General features: G+C 53.5%; 1 long non-coding RNA gene across 1 annotated transcript in view; it reads left to right on the top strand.

Moving 5' to 3' along the window:
* Positions 1 to 6,883, top strand: part of LOC141576909 (uncharacterized) — a 7,683-nt gene extending 800 nt beyond the window's left edge. Inside the window, exons 1-3 of the long non-coding RNA XR_012505321.1 lie at positions 1 to 2,367; positions 2,619 to 3,413; positions 3,704 to 6,883. The exon at positions 1 to 2,367 is cut by the window's left edge and continues 800 nt beyond it. This is a non-coding gene — a long non-coding RNA (uncharacterized LOC141576909). The remainder of the gene's footprint in view (positions 2,368 to 2,618; positions 3,414 to 3,703) is intronic.
* The last annotated feature ends 5,695 nt before the right edge of the window (positions 6,884 to 12,578 follow it).

Here is a 12,578-nt window from a genome sequence, read left to right as displayed (position 1 = left end):
TTCGGTCCCCTTGGTTCTTTCTTCCCCTTCTGGAACCCCTATTGTGCGTAGATGGGCACGCTTTCGAGGGTCCCTTAGGTCCCTAAGATGGTTTTCGTTGTTCTTTATTGGTTTTTCTCTCAGCTGTTCTGATTGGGTTCTTTCTGTTGTCCTGCCTTCTAGGCCACTTATTCGTTCCTCTGCGTGATCTAGCCTGCTTTGGACAGCCTTTAGACCAGTTCTCATTTCAGCCAATGAGTGGACCAGTTCTCCTTGACTCTTCTTTATAGCTTCGATTTCGTTTTTGACGTATAGTATATCTCTCAACACTATCTCTTGGAGTTCCTTCAGGACTTGGATCACTCCTTTTTGGAAATCTTGATCGAGCAGGCCATCCATGTCTATTTCATGGATCGTGCTTTCAGGGAATTTCTCTGGCTCTTTTAATTGGGAGTGGTTCCTCTGCTTCTTCATAATGCTCCTATCTCTCTGGCACTGTGGCTTAAGGAGTATCAGTTATCTATTGGTGTCCTTAAGGAGTTTATGTATTTATCGAAAGCCTAGGCAGGCATAAAACTTTAAAAGAGAGAGGGGGATAGGGGGAGAGAGAGAGAGACAGAGACAGAGACAGAGGGGGAGAGGGAGAGAGGGGGTGGGGGCAGGATGTTAAAAGAATGGAGAAAAAAAGGTTTGAAAACAGTGTACGATCAATAATAGAAGAGCAAGTTGAAGCAGAATAGCAATTGAGCTGAGACGTCTTCTAAAAGCCTTTAAAAACAAATAGAAAAGATCAGAAAATAATATACAGTTGTTTCAAAAGTAAATTTTTAAAAGGTAATCGGAAATAGAACAGATTTTAACAAAAGATAAAACAGAGGATTTTAAAAGACGGGAGAAAGAAAAGGTTTGAAGACAGTGTGTAATCATGAATAGAAGAGTAAGTGGAAGCAGAATAGCGATCGAGTTGAGACGTCTTTTAATAACCTTAATAAAAAGGAGGAAAAAAATCGAGAAACAATATTTGAAACCTGTGAATAACCAGTAACAGGAGATCAAAACCAAGAGAATGAAAAAGGGAAGGGGGTGGATGTTTAAAAATAATAATAATGAAAAGACTTGAAATGAAACATTTAAAAGGGATTAAAACCGTAAACGTATACGACTGTTCAAAAGTAAAGGTTAAAAAGGTAACAGAAGGTAAAACCGATGTAAAAGAGATTAAAAAAGAAAAAGGAAAAGAAAAAAAAAAAGAGGAAAAAAAAAAAAAAAAAAGGATGTGTTCTCCTGGAGACGGTGCGCTCTTAACGGTTTCACCGAGAAGTCTTTCTGTCGTCGCCCTGTTTCGTGAACTCAGCTTGCTGTTTCCGCGGGCCCTCTGTCGGCGCCCTCGTCTGTGCTGCCCTCGGTGCCTGTGGGCAAGTAGATCGCGCCCCCTCCTGGCACCGCGGTCGGATGCTGCGTTCCTGCCGGGAAGGAGGGAGGGTGGCTGGCCGCCTGCCCTCTCCCGGCGCCGGTCGCTCCGCTGCTCTGTGCGGCTGTGTGCTCCGCCTCGGGTCGGCGCTCCTCTCCGTAGGTGGGCTCGGGGAAGACGGTGGAACCGCCCCGCCCCTGCTGCATTCCAAAACTCGGCTCCTTCTTAGTCTTGGTGGCGCGAGTTCTCTGAGGTACCGGGGCAGATATATAATATCTGCCTCAGGCTGAAAACGAGTCTCAGTCCTGCCTAGGAGGTTGCAGAGCCCCCGGGTGCGGATTCGAGTCTCGGCCCCGCCCCCGCTCCCGCCCCCGCCCGCGCGCTGCGCGCCGCGCGCCAGGGGCTATGGCGGCTGTGGCTGCGCCCCGCCTCTCTTCTCGCGAGAAGGGCCGGTGATGGCGCCGCGGGTCTGAGGAGATGGAGGCTACGGCGCCCCTCTCCCCAGGGCACACCGGCCGTGTTGCTTTGCCTTTCTTTCCCCGTAATGGACGGGTTGGGGGGGCGGGTTGTTCTGCTCTGTATCCCCTCCTGGCCACGGCGCGTGGTGCCGCCGCCACGGTCCTCTGCCCGGCTCGTGCGGCCTGTCCCGGCCCCCGGCTGCCGGCCTGCGACTCGGGCTGGGTGTCGCGGGGACCCTCTGTGCCCGTTTCACTTGGATAGGTCGGTCAAGGGGCGCTCCGGGCAGCTCTGAGACTCGGAGGCTCCCCCACCGTCCCGTCGGCCTCTCCGTTGGAGACGGGGAGGTCTGGCGAACGAGACCTATTCCTCCTCTGCCGGTCCCTCCCGCACTGTTTTGCTTTTGACTCTTTCTTTTCTCCTTTTCTCCTACCAGATTTTGGGCGTCTTTGTCTTTCGAAGAGGGCGGTGTTCTGTCGGAGTTCCGCAGGTGGTCTGATTGGCCGAGTGGGTCCGTCGATGTGAGTTTTGGTGTATTTGTGGGAGAGGGTGAGCTACGAGCGTCCTTCTACTCCGCCGTCTTGCTTCTTCTCGGGTTATTTTTGAAGAGTAGGTGCTGGGGATTGAACCCTGGACCTTTATTTTTTGCATGCTAAGCATGGGCTGTACTGCCTGATCTCTAGACCCTCCCCACCGCAACCCCCCCCTTTCCCACCGCCTCCATAGTACTCGATGAATCTCCTACCTAGATATCTATGCTTCCTTGGAATAGGGCCGTCGTTTTCTTCATCGGATTGATGCACGTCTGTGGATTCGTCTCGTTTCTCTCCACTGCGGTGGGTGGCATCGGGGCGTGGGGTGGGGTGGGGTGGAGTGGCGTGGGCTGGGAACAGTTCTTCACGTGTAGAGGTGGAGCGGAGCGATGAGGATGGTGACTGTTTCCCCGAGTGCTCGCGCCGGGTGATGGAGGCCTGTGGTCTGACTTGGAAGAGGACTCGGGTGACCAGAACAGAGCCCGTGTGGGGTCGTTGTGGAGGGAGGAACTCCACCCCCCCCCCAGCCCCAGCCAAGGCACTCGTACCTCATCGAGGGACGGTCGGCCGAAAACAAACGAAAGCTGTCAGAGGTTTGGGGGTGGGGGTGAAGGGGTGGGTGTGTGTGTGTGTGTGTGTGTGTGTGTGTGTGTGTGTGTGTGTGTGTGTGTGTGTGTGTGTGTGTGTGTGTGTCTGTGTCTGTGTGGTGTGTGTGGTGTGTGTGTGTGGTGTGTGTGTGGTGTGTGTGTGTCCCCGTTCCCCGTACCACGGTCTCTGGTCGAGGCCCCCCCGAGCGGAGAAACGCACGCCAGGCCGTCCGTGCTCCTGGTTGTCCGGCCGCGTGTCCCTGCCACCCAGAGATCCCGAACCGTCCCGCTCGCTCCCCTGCCATGTGCCATGTGCCACCTGCCTGTCGGCCGGGCGCTATTTTAGACCCTGCGAAGAAGTCGACCGGACGGCCGGGCCGGGCCGGGCCGGGCCGGGCCGAGCCGAGCCGAGCCGAGCCGATCTGAGCCGAGCCCGTCCAGGCTGGGGTGGGTGGTGCTGGGTTCAGAGGAGTGGGGTACAAGCGGGAGGCGGGCGTCGATGGAGGGGAGGGGGAGGGGGAGGGGGAAGGGAGAGGAAAGGGGAGGGGAGGGGGAGCAGGGATGACGATGGTCTGGGGCTTGGCGTGTGGGGTGGGGGTGGGAGGGATGGTAGCCATCCTATGACTTTCTCTCCCTACCCCGCCTTTTGCAAGTCTGTTAGAGTGACAAGGTGGTGCTGGTTTCTGGCTGGTGCACACCATAGTGATTCTGTTCTTCTTTTTCCTGGTCTTTTTCAGGAACCCTCGTCCCGAGGGACTGAATCTAGTGCCCTGTGCTGCGCGGTACGACCTAGGGGTCGAATCTGCCAGGAGAGGACTTACAAGGATTTGGAGGATCCTGGAAAACTGCTACCATCCAGAATCCTACATGGATGTTCAAGATCTTGTGGATGGACGGACGGACGGAAGACGGATCGAATGGAGGCCCCGCCCCATCCCCTGGACCCCTTGGCCCAGGAGGATCGTGATGGGTCTGGAAAGGACTCTTCCGACGAGGGTCTCGGGATGGACTTTCTCGGTCTGCGGAAGGTGTTTCTGCACAAAGAGGAAGAGAGGGGCGTTCTCGGCCAGAGAGCCCGAACCGCCTCCTTTCAGGGATCCGCTCCAGTCAGGGTTGGGGTCGGGGTCAGAACGCAGCCACCGACAGCTCCCCTCCCTCGTCTTGGCTCTCCAACTTGGGAAACCCTCCTCCCTGCCCCCTCACCCATCTTCTCGTCAGCCGGCCTCCAGCTTCCCCGTGCCAACCACCTCTCTCATGCTGCCGGACTTTCCTCCTCCTTGGGCTGCCAGGAAGCTCTCCCGCTCCTCCACGTGCTTTGGCTTGGAATCCCTGACAAACACAAGCGGTGCTGGTGGGCGGGGCCGTGGGCGGTGGCAGAAGGACTCCCTTCATCTTATGGGAGCGATTTTTATCTCCATAGAGGTGGCGATTGAGAAAACACATAAAATCACTCAGAAGAATACCCATGTGTAGTATCCCTGACCTAGATCCGTGTCTGTCTGTCTGTCTGTCTGTCTGTCTGTCTGTCTCTCTCTCTCTCTCTCTCTCTCTCTCTCTCTCTGCCTCTCTCTCCATTTCGCTATTCTCTGTGTGTGTGTGTGCGCGCGCGCGCATGCGTGTCTGTCTGTCTCCCTTGTCTCTCTTTCCTCTCCTCTCCCCTCCTCTCCTCTTCCCTGTTCTCCCCCCTTCCCCCTCACCCCTCCACTCCTCTCTTCTCCCCTCCACTCCTCTCCTCTCCCTCTTCTCCTCTCCCCTCGCCTCTTCTCATTTCCCCTCCCCTCCCCTCTTTTCCCTCCTCTCCTTTCCTGTCCTCTCCCCTTTTATCCCTCCTCTCCTCTGCTCTTTCTCTCTCTCTCTCTCTCTCTCTCTCTCCCCCTCCCTCTCTCCCTCTCCCCCCCCTTCACTTCCCTCCCTCCTCCCTACCCCCCCAACCCCTACCTTCACAGGGCCTCATAGATTGCAATCGGTTTCCATGAAATGTGATGAAGAGGGAATGAATTTTAGAATGATATCCCCATGCCATCGAATCCTTCTTCCCCAGGGATAGCGACTTATTTGTGGTCGTGTTTGTTTTTGTTTTTCTTGTTGTTGTTTTGGGGCGCATCGAGGGCGCAGGAGGCGTTGGGAGTGAGGGTGATGTTTCTCTTTCTGTCTGTCTCCTCCTTAGGACGGATTTTAAGAGGAGGGAGGACTCACAGAAATCTACCATCTTGTCTCGTACTGCAGCTGTGTTTGAGCTTCCTATACGATCTGGGCGGAACACTCCCCACCCTCACCTCAAGCCGCCATTGCCGCCCCCTCAGCCCCCTGCACCCCCGTCCAGTCCCACACTTGGGGCGGTGGTTGGGCATGGGGGGATGTTGGCGGGGTGGTGGTTGGTGGGGGGTGGGGTGGTGGAGGAAACCAGAAAACAGACCACTGTGGCACGTGGGTGACTGGGGCTTCAGGGTGAAGGAGGATGAATAAAATGGCCGGAATTAGGCTAACGGATTATTGCTTCTTTTTTTGGCGGGGGGGGGGGAGGATCATTAGGTCATTCATTCATTCATTCATTCACTCATTCATTTGCTGGGGGGGGGGTGTCATTCGGTTTCTTATGCTCGCCCTGAAAACGGTCAACTGTCCTGACTGACTGGTTGCTGCTCACGGTTCCAGGCCTGTTGTTGAAACTGGAAGCTATCGATCTTACTGTTTCTACTGTATTTCACTCATTGAAAGTCATCATCATGCTGGGTCTCTGAGTCTTTCTCCGAGGAGAAGGTCGGTCACGGGACTAATGACCTGACAAAATAGCCTGAGTGACCAAGAAGGCCACACCTTGAGTGCTTATGAGATAACGAGATCTAACCACCAGCCTCTATAGAATGGGTCACCTGGAGGCATCGTGACACCATTCTGAGTCTTCTGATGAGAAAACGATTCTGTGGATGGTGATCGATGCCCGATTGTTTGAGCTATGGCTCTAGAACCACCCCACCCACTCCATCCCCAAGGTGGGTACACAGTTTTGAAGACGCTAGCCTGCTGTGAATCCCCTTTGCCCGGCAGAGCGATAAAATGGCCTCTTTGCTTCTAAGCTCCGAGACCTTGTCTCTGGATTCTTGGGCTCGTCGGGGACGGGGGCCGATCTTTTGGCAACAAGCGTGCTTCAGAAACAGCGGATGCCCGAGAAGGACACTCTGCCTCTCCCTCTTCTTCCGGGCCTGAAATGGGGAGGAAAAAAACATCGCTTCCCCTGGAAGCTGGAGTCCGGAACCCGCCATCCGGAGGGACTTCTGGCTTGGCCTTCTCCTGGGGTGGGGGGGGGAGGGCACGCCACTGCACGTGTTCTTTGTCAACTCCCTGTTTCTCTCTTCTCGAGTTATCTCTTTGGGACGGCTCCCACACTGGGTGAAAACAGACAGACAGGCTGGTATGTCTCCCTACCCCACCCTTCGCCCCCAAATGACTGATCTCCTGTCCCATCAGAATCACCACTTGTTTTCCAACGTGGCTTTCTTGGATCCTGGAGGACTTGTAAAGGAAAAGCCCAGCTGGGCTAACAAGCTAAAGTCACAAATCTAAGTGTGATAAGTGTCCGTTTACTGATCTAAGTTCTGCTGGGCTAACTCGTAAATCTGAAGTTTAGTGTCAGTTTACTGGGCTAACAAGCTAACTCGTAAATCCAAGCTCAACAAGTGTCAGTAACGTGATCTGTTCCAAATTGATAAGCTCCAGTGTACTGATCCTTTGCTTTTTGTTGTTTGAGCCTTAAGCCTTATTGGCGAATAGACCCATATTTGTAATTAACCCTATGAAACCTCATGTGCACGTCTTGGAGGTGCTCAGAGCTTCGGAGCAGAAGCCCCTCTGAGCCCGCCGGCGTAATAAATCTGAGTACTCCAACCCTCCGAGAGGTGCTTGTTTCTTGGCTGGCCTGTCATTTCCGTAACAGACTGATATCAACTTAGAGCCAAGATGGGCGCAGAACTGAAGGAGCTTCTCGGCTGGCCTAAGAAGCCTGTCGTCGTGATGTGGGAGGCATTCTTTACGAGGGACCTATCTGATTAAGTGCTTGACCGCCTTTTGGACTTTGAACCAACTTGGAGATAGGAACTAGGATGAGAGGGCACCCGAAATAGCTCAGCAAACTCTTCTCCATCCTTAGAAGACAGACAGACAGACAGACAGACAGACAGACAGACAGACAGACAGACAGAGTGTGTGTGTGTGTGTGTGTGTGTGTGTGCGCGCGCGCGTGTTTGTGCGCGTGCGGGGGTGTGGGAGAGGGAGGAGATGACGTCAGCGTACTGGACACTGTTTCAGTGACATGGGGAGTGCTGTCAACTAGGAAGAACGTCATGTATTCTTCAGCCTTGTGTCTGTACAGGTGGGTACACTCAGGGTTCCAGAAAGGATGGGATATTCCTGGCAGTCGTCTACTGCCCTGGCATCGAGGGCTGGCTGGCTGGCTGGCTGGCTGTCATCCAAAGTGGAGGCTCTCGTGAAAGGGACGGAACCGAGTCCCGAGGAGATGCCTCCTTCACTGACTTTCATGCAAACACAGTGGACCACAGCCTCCGGAAAGAGGGTGGGTGGCACACGTGGCCCCAGTCTGTTCTGTCCATTCGGCAAATGGCCTGGGTTAGGGGAAACCCAGCATGGCGACCATCCGACAGGCCGACCCACCGACCCACGGACGTTCTCGGTTTCTCCCAGCTTCCTGGATGACCTCCCCCACCCACCCCCACCCCACCCGCATTCCTTCACCCACCGTGGTGTCTGGTGTCAGGGCACTTGGAAGATGACTCCCATTGTTCAATAGACAGGGGCAGGAAGATTCCTATAGGACCGCAAAAACAGTCAACTGGCCATACATACATACATACATACATACAAACTTTTTGTCCCCAGAGGCCTCAGACCTCCTCTCTCTGGACACGCTGAACCCCAGTAACTGGCCCCCATTCAACTGCCACATAGTAGGGGTCATCCAGACGTTCTTGGGATGGTAGGTATGACTTCCAAAGGGGTTGAAGCCTTCCTTCCCCCGCTGCAAGCCTGATGCCATCAGCATGGCCAGGACACTGCTACAAACAAACAAACAAACAAACAAACAAATAAACAAACAAACAAACAAACACACACACACACACCACCACCACCACCACCACCACCAACAACAACAACAACAACAACGACAACAAAAGACAAACACATGCGTATGTGACTTGGGGACATACTTTCCGCAGCCTCCAGGGACGAAGGCACTCGCTTCGCTGGGTAAATCCTACGAGGCTTCACTAAAGCGCTTGCCAACTTACTTCTCAGAAAGATCGATCTCTGCCCCCATCACCCGCCATCATCAGGCAAGGTCGTCAGAATCCATGGGAGATATAGACTAGAAGAAGAAGTAGAGGAAGGAGGAGGAGGAGGTGGAGGAGGAGAATCAGTGACATGAGGTGTGTACGACTTCTTGTCTCCAAGAGGATTGAGTTTTAAATTTTTTTCTTTTCAGATACAAGGAAAATAAACTTCTGTTTTTTCCCCTTCCTTCCCTTTTAGAGGCGGACACCCACATGGTAACTATCATACCTCTGTCAGCAGAATGGAATCCTTTCTCTTTTTCTCCCTCCCTGACCCTTCTGGGATTCAGAAATCCTCCGTGAGGATTTTTCTATTCTTGGCAGCAGAGTTATTAGCATCATTGACTTGCAGGCAAAAACTTAGGTTTCCATTAAACTGGGATAGACATGCATGGATAAGAGATACTAGTGCTACTCGTTTTCCTTAGGGTTCCCCTGTGTCTGTGGGGGGTGTGTGTGTGTGTGTGTGTGTGTGTGTGTGTGTGTGTGTGTGTGTGTGTGTGTGTCTGTGTGTCTGTGTGTCTGTGTGTCTGTGTCTGTGTCTGTCTGCCTGCCTGCCTGCCTGCCTGCCTGCCTGCCTGCCTGCCTGTTTATTGTAGGAACTCTCTGTCAATGGAAGTATAGTTGACTTACAATGTTGTGTTCATTTATGACGTACGGCATAGTGATTCACTTATTCACACACACACACACACACACACACACACACACACACGTATACTTTTTCAGGATAGGTTATTACAAGCTATTGAACATAGTTCCCTGTGCTAGACAGTAGGACCCTACTTGTGTACCTAGTTTGTATAGGGTGGTTTATATCTGCTAATCCAAACTCCTGATTATCCTCTGCCCTCCCCCGTTCCTCCACCTACCCTGTCCCCTGTGTTAACCATCGGTTTCTTTTCCATGTCTGCGAGTCCAGTCTGTTTCTGGTTTGTAAATAGGTTCCTTGGAGTCTTTTTAAAATGGAGTTATTTATGTATGGATGGGTGTCTTGACTTACTTTCAGATCCCACCTAGAAGTGATGGCATAGGATATCTGTCTTCCTCTGGGTGACTGACATCACTAAAGCTACGGAACGCTTCACGTATGTGCGTGTGTCGTCCACGTTCAGGGCCGTGCTGATCTTCACTGGATGGTTCCCGTGTTAGTCGATGTGCTGTGGCAGCAAGCGCTTGCCTTAGGGTTTTTGTCTCAACCTGAAAGCCGGCCCGGAGACTGAAGGTCTTCTAGTTGCCTCCACTATCTGCCTAGGACCATCTCCACGAACGTTTCCCATTTTCTCTCACCCTTTTGTCTTGGCATCATTGAGTACTAAAATGCTCCGTCTCCTGAAGCCCTGCAGACTGAAGCTGGACAACGGGAGGTAAACGTCAGAGAAATGGCCACAACAGCTCCTGTGGAAACCATCCTAGGGCCTGTTTTTGGAGGAGCCGCTCAGAGAGTTGAGCCGAACACCCCAGGACATCATCAGAGGCATTTCAAACTGCTCGAGCCGTTTCGATGACCCCGATGTGTGGAAATCTCCTACCAGACTGACCCCCTACTCCCGGCCCTGAATCTGGTTTCTCATCTGCTCCAATGATTAACCTTTTTGCTGTACTTTGGTTTTCCACACAAGTGCCTCTTAGGCGATACCTGACTGCTTGCTCCCTAGGCCTAGCTTCAGAAGCCCATCGACACCACCGCCTCCTGAGACGAGATACTACAACTGTTTCCTTGAACAGACCTGTTCTCAGAACTAAGAAACTGGGTCCATGAAACGCAGGCCCTCTAGGAAACTATTCCCTCCCTCCTGCCCCCACACCACGCGCACGCACGCACGCACGCATGGACGCACATGCACAGTCAACAGCCCAGCTTTTAATGTGTAAAACTTCCAGGGAAGTTACAGAATAGGGAAATGTTGGGGTCCAGAGTAGGCTGCCCCAAAATGTGCCCGATGGACTATGCTGAATGAAAGGGACTTCACAACTGGCCAAGGGGGAGGGTATAGGTCAGTGGTAGAGTGTGTGCTTAGCAAGCAAGCACAAGGTCTGGGTTTAATCCCCAGTACCTCCGGTCAAAAATAAATACATAAAATCGAATTCCTCTCCCCGCCCCCCCCCCAAAGTATACACTGCTGTATGTCAACTCTGTCTCAATAAAACTGGAAGAAAAAAAGGAAAAAAAAAAAAAGATTTAACAAAAGAAAGAAAGAAACAAACAAAGAACTGCCCGAGGCAAGAGGAACACTCTGGCCCTCCTTTCTGCCTCCCTGGAAGCAGGGGAAAAAGAATTTTGTTTTTTTAAAGTCTCCCATCCCAGAGGAATCTATCAAGTCAGAGGTCTGCTTCCATGCCCTTCCATGATTCTCAAACGGTGTAGTGGGGTTTACCCAGATTAGGAAAAGGAGGGGACTCCTTTGGCCTGAGACCAGGCGAGATTCTCCCCCTCCCTCCCGCCTCCCTCCGTGCAGTTGGGACGGGGTGGCCTAAGGGTGGGGGAAATTGAAACCAAAGAACAAAAGCCGTTCAACAGAGAGGAGCCGGAGGCCAAGTCAAAGGCTCTGACCTGAGCACAGAGCTTTCTGCATTTGAATGAAGCGATTGAACGAGGCCCTGCCGAATGGATCCTCCTGACGTCCCCGCCCCCGCTTCCAGGAGACAGTCAGTCGATTTGGGACCGATCGGTGGAGAAGGCCTGGGAGGCGGCGGCGGCGGCGGTGGCGGCGGCGGCGGCGGAAGCAGCGGCGGGGGCGGGGGGGGGTGGAGCGCGGGCGGGGGCGGGACCAACGGTCGCTCCAACTCTGCCTGCCTGCCTGTCTGCCTGCCTGCCTGCCTGCCTGCCTGCCTGCCTGCCTGCCTGCCTGCGGGGCTGAGGCCTGAGGGCCACGCTGGTTCCTGCCACTCAGGGAAACTTCTGCAGGTGTTGCCGAAAGATCGCCCTCCCCCACCCCGTCCCTGACGAGCCAAATAACCCAGAGACAGGGTCTTAGAGTTTAGAAGAAAAGAGGCAGCTTGATTGCTTTGCTGGGCAAAGGGGACTCACAGCAGGCTAGTGCCCTCCAAACTGTGAACCCGTCTTGGGGTTGGGGTTTCATGCTTCTGTGACGAACAGGTTGGAGCATGAAAGGGAATCACAACAGGCGGGAGCACAAAAGGTGCTCATGATCAACAAGGGTCTCTGATGAAACTTCCTCCTAAATCTGGATGAGTGTCTGATAACATGGGACCTCCTGGTGGTCTAGTAGGTCATCAGCCCGTGACCTCTTTATCTGGTCAGACTCACCCGGCGGCACCAGCGCCACGGAGGAACTCGGGGTGGGGGGTGGGGGGTGGGAGGGGGCTGGTCGTTCTCCTGAGCTTATCCTCCCGTGACTCCCTTCCTGGGGAAAGACTCAGACGCCAAACATGATTGTCAAGTTGAACGATCAGAGGAAGGTCAAATCAAACAGTTAGAATCGACAACTTTAGCTGTTTTTAACAGTGGGCCTGGAGCTGGGAGCGGTGTCTGGTCAGTCGAGTTTGCTGATGGTTCTAAAAGCAAGCAGTAAGCATAAAGCCAAAAATTGGCTTAGCCTAAGTGCGGCCACTTCATGATTCCTCCTTCACTGGGGGCTGAGGCGTGGGGGAGGGCGGGGGTGGGGGACAGGACTGAGGTGGCGGCGAACTTCTCCGTGAATGCTCGGAGCCGAACTGCTCTCTGGGCCTAGGTCTGAAAAGGCCTGAGTCTCAGCTATGTCAGATTCTCTCTCTTTCTGGGCACATGGACTGACTCGCCCCGCATCCTCCCATCCTGTCAGACCCTTTGGACACACACCTCCACCTGAAGAGTTCTTTGGCCTCGTCCAGAAAAAACAAACACACGCACGAACAAAACCAAACGAGCACACAGAAACCCTGCTGATCTCCTTGGACCCCATTCACTTCGGAGAGTCCCTCTCGTAGAAATCCCCTCTGCTCGATGATTTCACCACAGCCGCCTCCCTTTCTCGGCACAGTGACCCCCCACCCCCACCCCTGCGTGGGCCCTGTCCCTCTACCTATCAAAAACCAAACCCCAGGAGAAAAGAAAATCAGAATGCTGTTTTGAGCCACTGGATCTGTGAAAGGAACCAAACAGAAAGCTGAAATAACCAAACCAGCCCGAACACCAAAAGCGAACAGACAGATACCCCAGAAAGAAGGGCACGCCGACCCTTGCCCCTTTCCTTCCTGGAATCAGGACATAACATAGATCTACACCCCACCCCCCACCCCACCCTCCCCAGATGTCTTCTTTATG

Source organism: Camelus bactrianus, unplaced genomic scaffold, assembly GCF_048773025.1.
Source record: "Camelus bactrianus isolate YW-2024 breed Bactrian camel unplaced genomic scaffold, ASM4877302v1 HiC_scaffold_44, whole genome shotgun sequence".
Classification (NCBI taxonomy): domain Eukaryota; kingdom Metazoa; phylum Chordata; class Mammalia; order Artiodactyla; family Camelidae; genus Camelus; species Camelus bactrianus.
This window is presented reverse-complemented; position numbering and strand designations above follow the sequence as displayed.